Genomic DNA, 17,431 nt, shown 5'->3' with positions numbered 1-17,431 from the left:
AGCGGACACGAAGAATATCCAAAGTTGGGGTAGGTCCACAAAATCCTCATTATTGCCGTCCTCAGAACAATAGTGTGACACATCTCAAATGATGGACAGAAGCAGTGGCAGGGCAATTGATCTCAGCTGTGCTACCAACTTTATACACAAGCACAAGCAGATTTCTGAGCCACAGACTCCTTCCCTGACTAGACCCGGGAGAGGTACAAGAATCAGGCAGAGGATGACTTGAGCTGGGACTCCCTGGATGTGAGTGATGGACACCCAGGGTAAACGAGCCTAATGGGGAAAGGGAAATTCATTTTGTTCTCACTATTCGCTTGGTTCAAACATTCAAAGGAAAAGTCCTCATGTTTCTCCCTTCCTCTGTCCTTTTCTCAACTCATTCAGGCAGCCTGTCCGTCTCCTCCTCCTGACGTATCTTCTCCCACATATCTTCACCCTCGGTGGAAAATGAGCTTTACCCTGGTGGGCCGACAGACCCATCCCATAGAAGGAATCTCATTGGCCCTGCTTGAGTCATGTGCTTGCCTCTTGGACCAATCACCGTCATGAAAGGAACTGATACCACAATTGGTCAGACCCGGACCACGTGACTGCTTCTGCAGCCAAGATGGGCAGAATCTCTTTCTTTGATAGAAGCAAGGGGATGGGAAAACTCTCTAGGGCGATATTAATAAAATTCCACAGTCCAGGCCAAGGGGTGAATATGTGTGTTGGGAAAATTTAAGCCACAGGCACGAGGGGGTGAAAGGATTATTTTCAGAATAAAGGGATGCAAATGGTCTGTATCTTACACAGGGACTTGCGAATTTAATGAATTGTCTTTGTCTAGTGCATAACGGATCCTACGTCCTCATCTCTGTCAGTCTTCAAAGACTCTTCTCTGTCTCAGGACCATGTCTCTCCCCTTTCTTCCTCAAGGCCTCTTCCTTTGTGTTCCCTCTTGCCTAGAATGTTCTTCCCGCAATTCTTTTTTTTTTTTTTTTTTTTTTTTGTGGTTTTTGGCCAGGGCTAGGTTTGAACCTGCCACCTTCGGCATATAGGATTGGCGCCCTACTCCTTGAGCCACAGGCGCCGCCCGCTTCCCGCAATTCTTTAACCCTATTCAGTCTTTCTGGTCTAACTCCTCCATTAGCACCACAGACGGCACAGATTTATTTTTATAATGTCTTGCTAACCACTGCATCCCCAGGGCTCAGCACAGCACATAGCACAAATTAAGTACACAACAAATACTTCTGGAGTAAATAAATGAGTATTCATTATTTCAAGGGTAAGAGAATTGGAATTCCATGCCTCCAGCACTCTGAGCCGCTCATTCTTTCATTCATTTGTTCAATGCCTACATGGAGGGCTGGGCAACGTAACAGTAAACAAGAAAGCGTTCCTGCCTTCAAAAAGCACCCTAGTTGGAGAAGTGGGCAGTCGCACTAGAATCGTCAGGGAATGAGCAGGGGAGGATGGAAGAGCAGAGAACAGGACTTGGAAAGCAGCAAACGCTCCCCAGAGAAGGTGACCCCAAGATGAAAACTGAGAGAGTAACAGAAATTAGGTGGATTAAAAAGACAAATTGGAGCGGCGCCTGTGGCTCAGTGAGTAGGGCGCCGGCCCCACGTACTCAGGGTGGCAGGTTCGAACCCGGCCCTGGCCAAACTGCAACAACAAATAGCCAGGCGTTGTGGCAGGTTCCTGTAGTCCCAGCTACTCGGCAGGCTGAGGCAAAAGAATCGCCTAAGCCCAAGAGCTAGAGGTTTCTGTGAGCTGTGATGCCACAGCACTCTATCGAGGATGAAAAAGTGAGACTATGTCTCCTAAAAAAAAAAAAAAAAAAAAAGGAAAAGACAAATTGGAGACGGAGGAGGGGGAACGAATGAGGGGAGTGGATAAAATTCTAGGGATGGGGAGAAGGACAGAGAGGGAAGAGAAGAGAAAGGATGCAAAGGATCATTCATTGTGGAAGAACAGGTGGGAGGATTCAGGAGGCACAAGGCAAACCTGGGGCAGCTTTTAAACCATCAGAAGCGGGGCTGGACTTGATCGAGTGAGGCCATGAAACCCCACCGAAGTCTATTAAGCAGGGGCATGACACGGCCGCATTGTGTATTGGAAAGCAATCTTCAGCTGGCCCATCGCTTTGGGGACACAGCTAAGAATTAAGGGTTTCAATTTAGACTACATAGTAGGGGCATCTGGGCAGATCTGACAATTCTGCACCTTTTGAAGTCATGATTATTAAATATAATCACTAGCTTTTAAAATTCTTGCACCATAGGCTCCCAGAAGCATAGACTCCTAGGAATAGGAAAGCCATGCTTCATAGACCAGGAAGAGGGGAGCACAGCACCGCAGCATTGCAGAGGCCTGTGGAAACCAGAAGAATGTACGGATAGCTCTGGCACCCCAGGACCGTAATCCAACACCATCACTCTTTGCCTGCACAGTTGGGCTGGGTGGTGGCAGGTAGCCTAAGCCCTTATGAAATGACACCGGAATCCCCTCTGGGAGGTGGTCTTGGTCTCCCTAGACCCCACTGGCCAGAGTGTGTCCCCACCCCTGCCTGCCTGCCAGGAGCATAAATATTTTCTTAGCTAACATTGGTCCTTAAGGATAAATGCTGTTTTTTCATCCCTCCCAGGGTGCCAGAGTTCAACTCAATTTTCTCAGATTAAATAAAATTTCAAAGTGTCAGTCCCTGGCAAACGACAAGTTGGAAGGTGGTTGATTTTTCCAACCCGATCGTCAGTCCAATTACAATTTTTAATCTATATGTAGATAATGGTGAACAAAAACCCCATAGAAATGTCAAGAGTGAGGAGGTTATTAGCTTAGTTTTAATTACTGCAGATCATTCTCAGCAACTGGAGAGACCGGCAAATTAGGGCAAGGAGGCATTCCTCCAGAAGGGTTCGGCAGGGCCCCTAGGCTGCGGCTCCAGCAAAAGCCTTCCCTACAAGGGAACCTGAATGCTTGTCCCCCCTGCACTCCCCACCCTGCTCCCCAGACGCACACCAGCCCCTGCCATAACTTCCTGCAGAGAAAGGCCCATGGACTTGGGCAGAATCCTGCACCAGCTGATGTGATGTGATCTCAGCACCTCCTCCTGCAGCATCCCTCCAGGCCAGGGGCTCTCCCCAGCTCTCCCATCTGCCTTGTGTCTCAAACATGCCTAGCATTCATTCTTTCGTCTTGAGGAAAATAACACATACTCATGGTAGGAGAAAATTTGGAAAATGAAAAAAAGGTGAATTATGGAGGGAAGAAAAACAAAACCTATCCTAGTCTCACCACCTAAAACAACTGCTAATATTAGAGTAATTTCCTGTGTGTGTCTTGTTATATAAATATATATACATTACTTACAAATATAATATAAAAAATGTAACAAAATAAATATGTTTAATATCAAATGTCTATAATAAAATACTTACATTTTAAATGACATAAACATATATTAATATAACATAATTAGTATTGTGTATTATAGTATATAGTATATAACTATAACATATATAATATGTACACATGCAGACAAATAGTTATTATTTTTACTTAATATCATATCACAAACATTTTACCATGTCATGAATATTATTTGCAATGATCGTATTAGTGGCTGTGTAGCCTGGATACACTTAAGTTTCACTAACTCACCTTATTTTTATGTATATATATAAGGCCATTACACATACATACTTTAATAAAGATGTGACAATTTTTTAGGTTTAATATTGTACCTTGTTTTTTTTCATCTAACACCAAGTGGTTTTCCATATTATTATAAACTCAGTAACTATCATTTCCATGAATCATTCAACTTGTACCAGGTATTTTCAAGGATCTAATCTGTTCTATGTGGTAGGGACATAAATATTAGAATACCCTAAAGATTAGAATTTCTGACCATATATAACTGAATATATGTACTAATCAAACAAGCCATTCTCATGTTATTGGACATTTGGGTAGACTGATGTTTCTCAAATTTGTAGACACAAATATTGCCATGGACATTTTTGCATGTAAACTATTATCTCTATTCTGAATTATTTCCTTTCCTTTTTATAAATTTCTTTGACTGCAATGATTGAGTCAAAGATTAATATTAAGTTTTTTGTTTTTATTTTATTTATTTTTTTGAGACAGAGTCTCACTATGTCGCCCTCAATAGAGTGCATGGCATCACAGCTTACAGCAACCTCAAACTCTTGGGCTTAAGCGGTTAAATTGCCTCTGCTTCCCAGGTAGCTGGAACTATGGGCGTCCACCACAACGCTCAACTATTTCTGACTATTTGTTGTTGTTTTTTTATAGTTGTCATTGTTGTTTGGCAGGCCCAAGCTGGGTTCAAATCCATCAGCCCCTGTGTATGTGGCCGGCATCCTAGCCGCTGAGCTACAGGTGACGAGCCTATTATTAAAATAAGAGGGCAGCACCTGTGGCTCAGTGAGTAGGGCACTGGCCCCATATACAGAGGGTGGTGGGTTCGAACCCAGCCCCCCGCCTAACTGCAAAAAAATAACCGGACGTTGTGGCAGACGCCTATAATCCCAGCTACTTGGGAGGCTGAGGCAAGAGAATCGCCTAAGCCCAAGAGCTGGAGGTTGCTGTGAGCTGTGATGCCACAGCACTCTACCGAGGGTGACACAATGAGAATCTGTCTCTAAAAAAAAGATTCTTAATAAGAAATCTAGAGTCTATTTAAATGGATCTTTTTAGGGGAAAACTGATCTGTTGCCCAAAACAAATACCAAAAAAAGTCACACAAAAGAGGACCCTCCAGGGACTCTGTAAAGATGTTAACTAGTAACAGAGTGCTATTTTTAGTGTTTCAAAGGCTGTTGGAAGTTTACAATAAAGGATTATCTCACACATGGATAGAGCTGGATGATTTTTTTTAATTGCATATTTATTATTTAACTTGTAAAAAAAAAAGAAAGAAAGAAATTAGAAATCAGAAAGTAGTATTTTCTAAAGGGCAGTGTAAACACAACTAGTATTTGGCAAAGGTGAGTTTTGGCAGGACAGACATGAACCTATTTTTAATTGTTCATCATTTTTCCCGCTTGGAGTGGTCAAGAGGTTTTCAGGGTTTACTGCGACTATCAAGGCAACGGGAGATCTTGGTGGTAAAACTATCCTCTACTTTGGCTGACAGGTACCAAAAAGACCTCCAAAGTCTCCGGGAACTTGTAATTTATTAAGTATCCATGTAAAGCAAGGCTTAATGGCTACAGGGCTCAGGGACTTTGGACCTCCCCACCCCCACACCACTCACTAGATTAAACATGGAATCTCCTTGGCTGCGCTTTAAAATTACCCAAGAAGTTGTTTCAAAAGCATCCGTGGCTGGGCCCCTCCTCAGAGGCTCTGCACCTGTAGGTCTGGGTGGGGCCCCAGCACCAGTGTTTATAAGGCTCCCCCTGGTAGTTGTGAATGTGCAGCCAGGATTGAGGACCCCTACGCGAAATCACCTTCTTTCTGAACACCTTCTGGATGTCGCGCTGTCCACAAGATGGGGGTTGGAATCCACGCGCTCACTGGTCTCTCTCTGCATCGACATTCTAAAAACTTCCCCAGCTCTCTGCTGGTGGGATAATGAGGCTAATGACCAGTCAAGCTGTGATAAAGATTGATTCATTTGTCAATTATGTGCCAGGTGCTTTCCACTCCTCAAGCCCAGGAGACTCGAGGGCAACCAGGATCTGACCTAGGGAAGGCTAGGGATAGAGGGCGCAGCAGGGAACAGCTGCCTTGTAAGGATCCCAGCACCAGGGGGCGTTCTGGAAACTCGGCAGCAGCTCTCGTAAATCACCGGCATTTATTTAACGTATTTCATAGGGCAAAGCAAACAGAAGCCTGTTATCAGTTCATGTTCCAGGGAATCCCATCAGAGATGGCCAGTGAGTTTCCAGGCAGAGGATGTGCTGGAAGAAAAGTGGGGTGGAGGGAAGGGGTAACCTGTAGGGAAAAAAAAAAAATCTAATGGGAAGCAGAAGGCGCGAGGGGAGGAAAACACACAGTCCAGCAGACCACTGGGGTCCCTCCCGAGACCTTATGCTTCTGGAAACCCCCAGCCCTGCAGAAGAATAGGAATGAGAATACCAGAAAGTGGCCAGGGCATTCCTCTAGGGCGGGGTAAGGTTTAGAATGGGACTTGATGAGAAGCCACCCACTCCTCTTCCCCTACTGATAGTCCCTGAAGTTCACTGCAAAATAATCTCTAAATGGAAAACAAAGTTGGGCTTATCAGTAAACAATCACCTGACCCTCCTGACCCTGGGCTCAGGGCTGCAGCCGGAGGTGGGAACAGACATCTTCTTGATCAAAGTGTTCTCTCTAGAGCTCATTCATCCTGAGGGGCCTGGCACCCTGGCCGCACCTTGTAAATGTTTCTAGGCATGAAAGATGTGGATGGGATGAACAGGAATGACACTGAGTGGGGAGGATGGAATGCATGGAGGAGATGAAATAAGATGCAAGGGGGTAGAGAGGAAGGGAGGGGAGTCAAGTGGAATGAGACAGTACAAAGGGGGTTGGGATGGAATGGGATACGGTGGCACAGGAAGGGTGAAACAGAACGGACCGGGTGGGCTAGAGTGAAGCAGAACGCCACGGAGTGGAGCGGAACCGGATGGAATGGGCTAGTGCAGGGCGGGACAGAGTATGTGGAATTGATGGAATTGGGTGGGAGGACATGGGAAGGAAGAGGAAGGGATGGGATGGAAGGGAAAGGAGCCGTGGATTGCAGAGCAGACGCCAGCACACAGACGCCAGCCTTCTTGAACTTCCAGCCTACAGAACTGGGAGCTAAATAAACCCTTTCTTTATAAATCATCCAGGAATTCTGTTATAGCAATGCAAAATGGATAAGATAGGTGAGATGGGACATGGTGGAGTGGGGTGGAAGGAATGGGATAGTCCAAGATAGGACAGGACAGCTGAGGTGGAAGGGAGAGGGCTGGAGTAGAATGGATTGGCAGGTACAGCACATTACTGGCCCAAGAGGGCAGAGGACAGGGCTCAGGGGCTCCAGACCTGTGCGTCCTGTGCACTCACTATGGGTCCTTTCCCTCGCTGGGTCTCAGCTCACCTATCTGTCGATTGCATGTTGGGACTAAACGATATCTAAGTATTTATCAGCTCTGGAGCCCTGTAAGTCTTTATAGCCACCATGTATTCAAACAAAACATGCAGAGTGTCTGCTCTATGCCAGGCCTCGTACTGAGTACTTACAGCCCAGTGGTGGCAGCCAACTCGCCCCATCTCCTAAAAAATTATAACACAGAGTGTTTCCTCCTAGTGCCCAGATACCCCAAGGGGTAAATTTGAGATGGCTCAGAAGGGGTGCTGGCTTGGCTCCTCATTTGGCCTGAAGCCCCTTGTGGATGAAACTCACAGGCTATGAAGAGACGCCTGGTGGGCCTCAAGTTCGGGCATGTACCCAGCATTTTGGCCAGCAAGAGACCACAATCAGTAAATGCCAAGGCAGGTGACAGCCAGCCACTTCAGAGATAATTTCCATCTGTGGGGGGTATCTTTATCAAGGCATTTTTCTCACGGCTCCCCCCACCACCAAATGTCTACTTGACCCTCTTAGAACCCATTCCAGCTCCAGGTCACCTGCCGTGGAAAGATGCCAAACAAGTCACCGTGACATTCTAACCCGTTTAGTATCTGCCTCGGGCTTGCCTCTCTACCCTCATCCATCCATTAATTCAACACTGTACAGATGCTAAGCACCATGCTGAGCCCTGAAGATTCAGCCTTGGCCAAGACAGACACAACCCCTACCCTCGTGAGCTCACAATTCGATGAGGGGAAACAGACACTGAATACTGTACAATTACAACTGTGTGAATTTCTGGACATGAAAATTAGAAGACCTCAGAGCCTCATTCTGACTAGACTCCCTCTTAAACTCAACACTCCCACCAGATCAAACTTCCTTCACTTCCTGAATGAACACACCCTCTCTCACCTCAGGACCTATGCACATGCTGTCCTTGCTCTGCCCTCTCTCCTGGTTAGTTTCTGATCTTACAGGTGTCAGCTACCTTCTTCAGGAGGCCATGACTGTTGCCCCCAGTGTTGGGTCCCCTCCTGTTCTCCTATGTCCCCCACTTACCACACTGCATGCAACTGCCTTTTGTTTTTCTGGAATACTACGCTAAGCTAGGAATTTCACTATGGCATCAATAGGTTTTCACTGAGTGAAGGATTCTCACCTTTATCTTTCATTTAGTCTCATTCACTGTTGGAGAGATCCTGGGGTTCTCCAGCCCTCCACAAAAATAAATATTTCTCCACAGGTTCCTTATTGTCTTGTAAGTTCCTTCATCATCGGAGCAGAGAAAACTGGAGAAACTCAAACCGGCACTTTTCTTCTATCTGTAGAGTTCAAAGATCCTTTAGACCCAGCTCCCTCATGAGCACTGGAAACACAGAGACAGAGCTGGGAGGGGATGAAGAGCCCTGTGCTCCATCCTTTGCTCCCATCCTCATGACAGGCTGCCATCCTGGGACAGCTCACTGTGAGATTCTGCTTTTAGAGTCACTTGGTAAAGACTCTGATGGGTAAAGGAGGCATCTGCGATGTGGGCATTTCAAATACCTTTTTGGCAAACAGAATAATGGCCCCCCAAAATTGTCCACTTCTTAATGCCCAGAACCTCTGACTACGTCACCTTACATGGCAAAAGGGACTTTGTGGGTATGATTAAATTAAGGGTCTAGTCTGGATTTTACAGGTGGAGCCAATGGAATCACAAGAAGCAGGAAAAAGGGTCAAAGCCAGAGAGATGGGGATGGAAGCAGAAGTCAGAGAGACAGATTTGAAGAGCCAGCTATGCTGTCGGCTTTGAGGACAGAAGGAGGGGTGGAGAGTCAAGGAACACAAGCAGCCTCCAGAAGAAGCTAGAAAAGGTAAAGAAGTAAATTCAACAAATTCACTCCTGGAGCTTCCAGAAGGAACTCAATTCTTCGGACATGGTCGTTATAGCCCTGTAGCACCCATGTGGACATCTAACCTTCAGAACCACAAGATAACACATTGGTGTTGTTTTAAGCCAATAAGTCTGTGGTCATTTGTTACAACTAATAGGAAACTAATACACCCTTTTCACCACTCAACCTGTAGTTCCTGAATTCTGGGATTCAGGCAGGATAGGTTTATATCTTCATGGAAGTTCTAGACCCCTCCAGAGGCCATGATTGTTCACACTAAGAAATACTCTGGAATAGCACAGTGGTTACAGCGCCAGCCACATACACCAAAGGTGGTGGGTTCCAGCCCAGCCTGGGCCAGCTAAACAACTGCAACAAAAAAATAGCCAGGTGGGCGGCACCTGTGGCTCAAAGGGGTAGGGCACCAGCCCCATATGCCGGAGGTGGCCAGTTCAAACCCAGCACCAGCCAAAAACTGCAAAAAAAAATAATAATAAGCAGGCATTGTGGTGGGGGCCTGTAGTCCCAGCTACTTGGGAGGCTGAGGCAAGACAATCGCTTAAGCCCAAGAGTTGGAGGTTGCTGTGAGCTGTGATGCCATGGCACTCTACCCAGGGTGACATAGTGAGACTCTATCACAAAGAAAAAAAAGAAAGAAAGAAAGAAATAGTCTGGAAGGATCTCCAGGATCAAGAGTTCAACTTCTGTCTAGCTTCAGATAGTTGCTTTATTGCTTCTTCCATTTTCTAGATCATATACCTCCTAAAGAATGGAGCATTCATGGAAGGACACCTTCTTCCCTCTTCCGTTCACCCTTCTCAAGCCCCAACTTCTGCACCCTCATCACTAGAGGAAAGTGATTGCCAGAAAGGTTCTGATTCAGGTGGCTCCAGACATTGAGCCGTCCTCTGGCTGGACGCAGTGATGCAGCTCTCTCCTTTTTGATGACAGCTCTTTGAACCTAACCCTCAAGTGACGTGAGTCTGGACTCAGGCACACCATGAAGGTGTGGCTCACACTTTCCTTCCCCCTGACTCCTAGCACTCCAAGCATGCTGTGCTCACCAGACAAATGGGTGGATTTGTGGGTGGGTCATCTCATGAATTAATTGATGGGTCAGATTCGACTACCTTCCACTCCTATCTGTGAGCCAGCCCAGACATTCCGGAATTCTGTGACTCCAATATCCTGCCTCAGAGAAAATAAACAACAACAACCTGCCAGGCCTTGAAACATCAGCCACTTTTCAAAGAAAGTCAAGACTCTGTCACATTTTTTTCTTCCTTCCCAAAATTAAAATGTGCCTCCAGTATAACTTGTTATCAAAAATAGAAGCATTTTATCTATCTTTATTGCAGAACAGAGATTACATGGAGACATTCAATTTGGAGTCAATTTAAATTTCAATTGTCTGTGAAATCTAAATCAATAGGGTATAGTTCAATGACGCTTTAATAAAACAGGACATAACAGAGAAATCATTAGGAATTACATATGATAAGAGATTGGAGCAGAGACTTTGTAATGGTGGAAGGAACATTAGAAAATTACCCCTAAGCATTCACAAGTAAACCAACTGCCTCTTTCCCCCATGAGACGCCCGAGAAAGCTTAATTGTGCTGTGAGGACTGGGAATCCATCTCTGCCAGCCCAGTGATTGGGGGACAATTTACAGTGAGTGACAAAGGCGGGGGTTTGTCTCGCCTGGAATGTGCCGATCACGTTTCTCTATCCTGATGCCTGGAACATGCATTATCCCCTCTCAAATTCTCCCCACCACCAGCCTCCTCTGCCCTCAGATTTCACCCTGCAGGGGTGAAATCTCCCCTCTGGGCAGGATGCTCAGAGGCGGGAAGGAGGGAGGCAGGGAGAAATGGCCAGGCTCTGCAGAGAGCCATTTCAGGACGGAAGTCCAGTTCCTCTCCCGTGTCTTGGGCAAGTTGCTTCACTTCCCTGAGCTTCCACCTTTGAAAAGAAAAGGTGCTTCATTCATACAGTTAATCCCTGTTGGGGGGGGCCTCTGTGTAGCCAGCAGCTCAGCAAGGATGAGGGGAAGAGGATGAAACATTCCCTTTGAATCAAAATTTAAAGGGGAACCAAAAAAATTCGGTTCTCAATATAAATAATATTTCAAGGCACTATTTTTAAAAATCAAAATTAATTCCCTCCCCCCAAAATCCACAATGAACAAAATCTCAAAATTTGGCACAAAGACAAGCTCAGTAACAACATCCAGCCACCCTGGATCCTAAGGCCAAGGAACAAAACAGTAGTATTGATCCCACCTTTATTTAAAAATGTAACTTTTTTTCTTGTGAACTTTTTATTTTATTTTATTTTATTTTATTTTTATTTTTATTATTTATTTATTTGTGTGTGTGTGTGTTTTTTTTTGGCCAGGGCTGGGTTTGAACCCACCACCTCCAGCATATGGGACCCACGCCCTACTCCTTGAGCCACAGGCGCCGCCTTCTTGTGAACTTTTTGCATTAATTTTGATTTCTTAGAATAATTCCATTAAAATATGATTTATCTTCCCTACTGAGATTTTTTGTGCTCCCCCCCTTCAATTTTGTACTCGAAGACAAAGCCTCACTTGGCCTCACCCCCAGCCTTGGCCCTGCAGAGCAGCATACTTAATAGGCTAATTCCTGGGGAAACTGAGGAAACCACACAGAAACACAAATTACCCTCATGGAGCACTTGGTTTAGCAAATGAGAAAGACAGAGCAAATAAAAAGATAAATAAATAGAAGAATTATAAATTAAAAGTCTAAGGGTAGGAACATGGTGCTGAGAAGGTGATAACTTAGTCAGATGAAACAGTCAGAACCTTCTCTGATCTCTGAACCTGGAAGCTCCTGTCATTCACCCTAGTGTGCATTAAAGAGTTAGTCCCATTGTATATTAAAGATTTAGCTCAACAGACTTAGGGCATTCATGCCTCACACATTCCGAAGAAAGGGCTTGATTGGGGCTCCTGGGAGATTATCTCTAAGCTCTTGGAATATTGGCTCTAATAGGAGCATTTTCTTTTTTTTTTTTTAATTATTATTTTTATTTTTATTGTTGAATCAAAACTATGTACATTAGTGCAATCAAGGGGTACAATGTGCTGGTTTCATATACAATCTGAAATAATCTCATCGAACTGTTCAACGTAGCCTACATGGCATTTTCTTAGTTATTGTATGTAGACATTTGTAATCTGCCTTTAGTAAGTTTTGCCTGTACCCATTCTAAGATGCACCGTAGGTGTGGCCCCACCCATTACCCTTCCTCCACTCTTACCTCCCCCCTCCCTTCCCCTTCCTTGGCCCTTTCCCCATAGTCTTGTGCTATAGTTGGGTTATAGCCTTTCATGTGAAAGCTATAAATTAGCTTCATAGTAGGGCTGAGTACATTGGATACTTTTTCTTCCATTCCTGAGATACTTTGTTAAGAAGAATATGTTCCAGCTCCATCCACATAAACATGAAAGAGGTAAAGTCTCCATCTTTCTTTAAGGCTGCTTAATATTCCATGGTATACATGTACCACAATTTGCTAGTCCATTCGTGGATCGATGGGCACTTGGGCTTCTTCCATGACTTAGCAATTATGAATTGGGCTGCAATAAACATTCTGGTACAGATGTCTTTGTTATATTGTGATTTTTGGTTTTCTGGGTATATACCTAGTAAAGGAATTATAGGATTGAATGGCAGGTCTATTTTTAGATCTCTAAGTATTCTCCAAACATCCTTCCAAAAGGAACGTATTAGTGTGCATTCCCACTAGCAGTGTAGAAGTGTGCCTTTTTCTATTAGTGTGCATTCCCACCAGCAGTGTAGAAGTGTGCCCTTTTCTCCACATCCACGCCAACATTTCTGGTTTTGGGATTTTGTTATGTGGGCTACTCTTACTGGGGTTAGGTGATATCTCAAAGTAGTTTTGATTTGCATTTCTCTGATGATTAAGGATGATGAGCTTTTTTTCATGTGTTTGTAGATAGGGCATCCTTCTTCTTTAGAGAAGTTTCTCTTCAAGTCCTTTGCCCACTCTGAGATGGGATCACTTGTTCTTTTCTTGCTAATACGTTTGAGTTCTCTGTGGATTCTGGTTATTAAACCTTTATCAGAGGTATAACCTGCAAATATTTTTTCCCATTCTGAGGGCTGTCTGCTTGCTTTACTTACTATGTTCTTGGCTGTGCAGAACCTTTTTAGTTTGATCAGGTCCCAGTAATGTATTTTTGATACTGCTTCAGTTGCCTAGGGAGTCCTCCTCATAAAATATTCACCCAGGCCGATTCCTTCAAGAGTTTTCCCTGCACTTTCTTCAAGTATTTTTATAGTTTCATGTCTTACATTTAAATCTTTTATCCAGTGAGAGTCTATCTTAGTTAATGGTGAAAGGTGTGGGTCCAGTTTCAGTCTTTTACAGATCGCCAGCCAGTTTACCCAGCACCATTTGTTAAATATGGAATCTTTTCCCCACTGAATGTTTTTAATTGGCTTCTATACCTGGGCCACACCAAGCCAGTTAGTCTATGTGCCATGTGATTATGGTGGGGGCCTTAGACCATGCTGTACCATGTTGACCTCTGGAGAGGCTGGTGACTAGGTAACTAAGGTCACTCATGTGGATGCTCCACACCTATGTGACTGACCTCCAATAAAAACCCTGGACACCAATGTCTAAATGATCTTCTGTGGTTGGCAACACTCTGTACCTGTCATCACACATAAATAATGAGAGAATTCAGTGCATCCCTGAGACTCTGCTGAGAGAGGACAACCGGAAGCTTGTTTCAGGTCTCTGCCTATGAACCTTTTCCCTTTGCTGATTGAAATCTGTGTCCTTTCATTGCAATAAACCATAACTATGAGGATAGCAGACTTTCTGTGAGTCCTCCTAATAAAGGATTTGCAGGAACTCCATGCATTCATTCACGGATACTGTCGGTGGTTGTGGAAACCCCAAAACACACCTGTTCTGATCTTTCACAGCACTCGTCATGGTTCACAAGTGTATATTTGTAAGGACATGTGACCAAAGACTAGACTTGCACTGCCCCGCACAGTAGCCGCTCCCCTCACATGGATGTTTAAATTAATTTAAATGACATAAAGTTAAAAATTCACTTCCTCAGCTGTACCAGCCACATTTCAGTTTGTGGCTACCACATGGAACGACTCTATCACCCAGACAGTTATACTGAACAGTGCTGGACTAGACAGCAAAGATTCAGACGGGCAGGGATGCCAGGCAACTCATTCAGATCTGTGTCTCCAGAACCTCACAAACAGCAGGCAATCAGTATTTATTAGTGAAAACAAACAAAAATACATACTAAAAAGACCTGATAGAGGAAAGAACTCTGGTCTCCACCCTACCTCTAATGCTGTGTGCTCTTGAGCAAGCTACTTGGCTTCTCTGAACTTTCATTTTCCCAGCCACAGAGATGTGTGCACAGTCTAGGAATTTAAAGGTTCCTTCAGGTCCTGATGGTCAAGGCTAGGATGATGACAAGAAACCAGGTGGTGTGGGTGCCCTTCTCTCTCACTGTGGGCTGGCGTAGCCCAGGACAAAATGGGTTGGCATTCACGAGAGCTGAGCAGAAACAATTAGGGTCTTGAGCAACAATCCCTGGACTTGCCTCAAATGAGGAACCCTTCAGACTGTAAGCTCCATAGGGGTATATATTTGTTTGCCTCTTTGTTCATGGTGATGTGCATCACAGTGCCTAGCACAGACCTGGCACATAGGGGGTACTCAGTACATATTCATAGAGTGAGTGATTGACCCAAGCACTGAACCTGCGAGACTAGCACTCGGCTTGGGCAGGAAGGGTGTCCTTCATCACATGTGGCACAACTCTGTGGCATTAGGCCCTGGCATGATTAGAGCCTTTCATTAATAACCTGATGGAATCAGCTTGTTGATGACACTCTGCTGTATGGCTGCCTCATTCCTCAGTCCCAAGTGACCTCCAGGACTTACCTCAGTCACTCCTTTGCTGAAAACCCTTCAGTGGCTCTTTGCTCTGCCCAGATAAAATAAAGCCACTTTCTCACTGCATGTAACAAGGAAGAAACAATGTTCATCTCCTTTCCATCTAGTCGGGCCCTCCAATAAACAAGTGTGCCTGGCTTTGTCTCCCATACTCCCTGCTATGATTTGACTTCTCCGTTTTTTATTCCCTCCAGAATTTGTGTTGAAATTTAACCCCCAGTGCAATCCTGTTGGGGGGGGGGCTAATGGGAGATGTTTACGTCATGAGGGCTCCACCCCCATGAATGGATTAATGCCCTGCATGGAGGGCTTACAGAAGTGGGGTCACCCTCTTCTCTTCTGCCAGAGTTTCTCCAATGTGAGGGTGCAGTAAGAAGGTCCACACCAGATGTCAGGGCCTAGGTCTTGGACTTTCCAGCCTCCAGAACTGTGAGGAATTTCCATAAAAGTTGTGAAGTTTAGAGTACTCAGTGATAGCAGCAGAAAATGGCCTAAGATACTTAATCTCAAGTAGTTCCCTTTGTTCCCCAATCACTACCTCCCAATCCTCCATCCCATGCCCACCAACTCCCTGACACCAGCTGACCTGCCCTGGGCATTGGCTCCCTCAGTTTGCATCATGCACCTCATGTTCCCGGGGGTCTTTGTCCACTAAGAGGCAGGGCTCAGTTCTGCATGTTCAGCAGTCCCCTTGAGACTGTAGGATAATTCATCATCCTTCTGAATGTCATTTTTCTCATCTGTACAAAGACATGAAGTTATTTTCTGGATATCTCTTCTCAAGACCCTTCAGAGCTACTGACTCTCCTCACATGTCTTTACCCTCAACACGTCCCTGGAAACTCTTCCAGTCTTAGTGGTCTGCATATAAGCTTCTGAGCTCCCTACACCTACCAACCTTCAGGCCTTCAATCTCATGCAGCCCAGCATACCCTTTTCTTTCCCTTCTCCCATCTTTCAAGATTTCACTCAAAGATCAGCCTCCCTAGAAACACTTTCTTGATAGCCCTCACCTTTATCCTAAGATGGGACTGACCCTTCCCTCCTCTTTGCCCTGGTTGTTCGCCATAGGCACGTCATCACCCCATAGCATCTGTACCACTTTCTTATATGTGCTTGTTAACCCCTGGGTCTCATTCTTCTAGACAACAAGCAGCTTGACAACAGAGTCCTCAGTGTTCTGTCTTTGAAAAGCAGAGAAATAAAATCAGAAAATCTCAGGAGTAGGAGTCCCGTATCTTTAGTTTAAACTCTGGCCCTATCAATCACAAACTTTGATCTTGGGAGAATTGTCAATATCCTGTGTTAGATCACACTGTTGTCCTCAGTTCCTTACTCTCCCATCTCTGTCCATGTCTTTTGCCATGTGGCTTTATAATTTATCCTCCTGAAGGGGCAGAAAATACTTCTCTGCCCTTTGACTTTGGATTCAGCAGTACGATTTGCTTTAGCCCATGGATTGAGGAGGAAGTAGCAGCATACTTGCTCCAAAAGATGTCTTGCATACTTCAGCCCCCTAACTTGAGAAGAACATCCTCAGGCCTGGCTGCTGCTCTGAGGAAGTGGTTGGGAGACGCGCAGAGCTGAGCAGCCCCAGCCTAACTGCCCACGTATAACCCAGCCTTGAGAAACCAGCCCTGAACTGACCTGCCACAGTGTGAGCAGCAATAATGATGGTTACTGCAAGGCAATGAATTTTACAGTGGTTTGTTACTCAGCAATAGCTGACTAATACACTCTTTTCAACTCAGTTTCTTTGCCTGAGGGGTGTTGATATCTTTCTTGAGGGACTTGATATCTGTCTATGGTAGGAATAGATAGCATACTGTGGATAGAGTATAAAAGTTAGTGCTTGGTTAGAAATGGAAGCTATTGTTTTCTCAAAAAGTTCAACATATATTTACCCTATGATCCAGAAATTCAAATGTATATGAATATATTACACACACATATATGTATATATATTGACTTAGAAATAAGGACTAAAACAGATATTTGTATATAAATGTTCATAGCAGCATTATTCATAATGGCCAAAGGTGGAAACAATCTAAGTATCCCTTGACAGATAAATGGGTAAAAAAAGTTTGGTACATATCCATATGATGAAATATTATTCAACCACAAAAGGGAACGATGGCCTGATACATGCTACCACATGGTTGAACCTTGAAAACATTATGCAGTGAAACAAGCCAGACACAGGAGATATATTGTATGAGTCCACTTACATGAAATATCTAGAATAGATTGGAGGTTAATAGATTAGAGGTTACCAAAGATCAGGGGAGCAGTAGAGATGGTGAGTTACTGCTTAATGGGTACAGAGTTTCTCTTGGGAGGGATGAAAAATTTTGTAAACAGTGCGCCACAACCTGGTGAATGTAATTGAAACCGCTAAATTGTACACTTAGAAATGGTTTAAATGGTGAAGTTCCTGTTATATTTTATGGTGACAAAATATAGCAGGTATTGTTTTTATGTTTTC

Source organism: Nycticebus coucang, chromosome 4, assembly GCF_027406575.1.
Source record: "Nycticebus coucang isolate mNycCou1 chromosome 4, mNycCou1.pri, whole genome shotgun sequence".
Lineage (NCBI taxonomy): Eukaryota > Metazoa > Chordata > Mammalia > Primates > Lorisidae > Nycticebus > Nycticebus coucang.
This window is presented reverse-complemented; position numbering follows the sequence as displayed.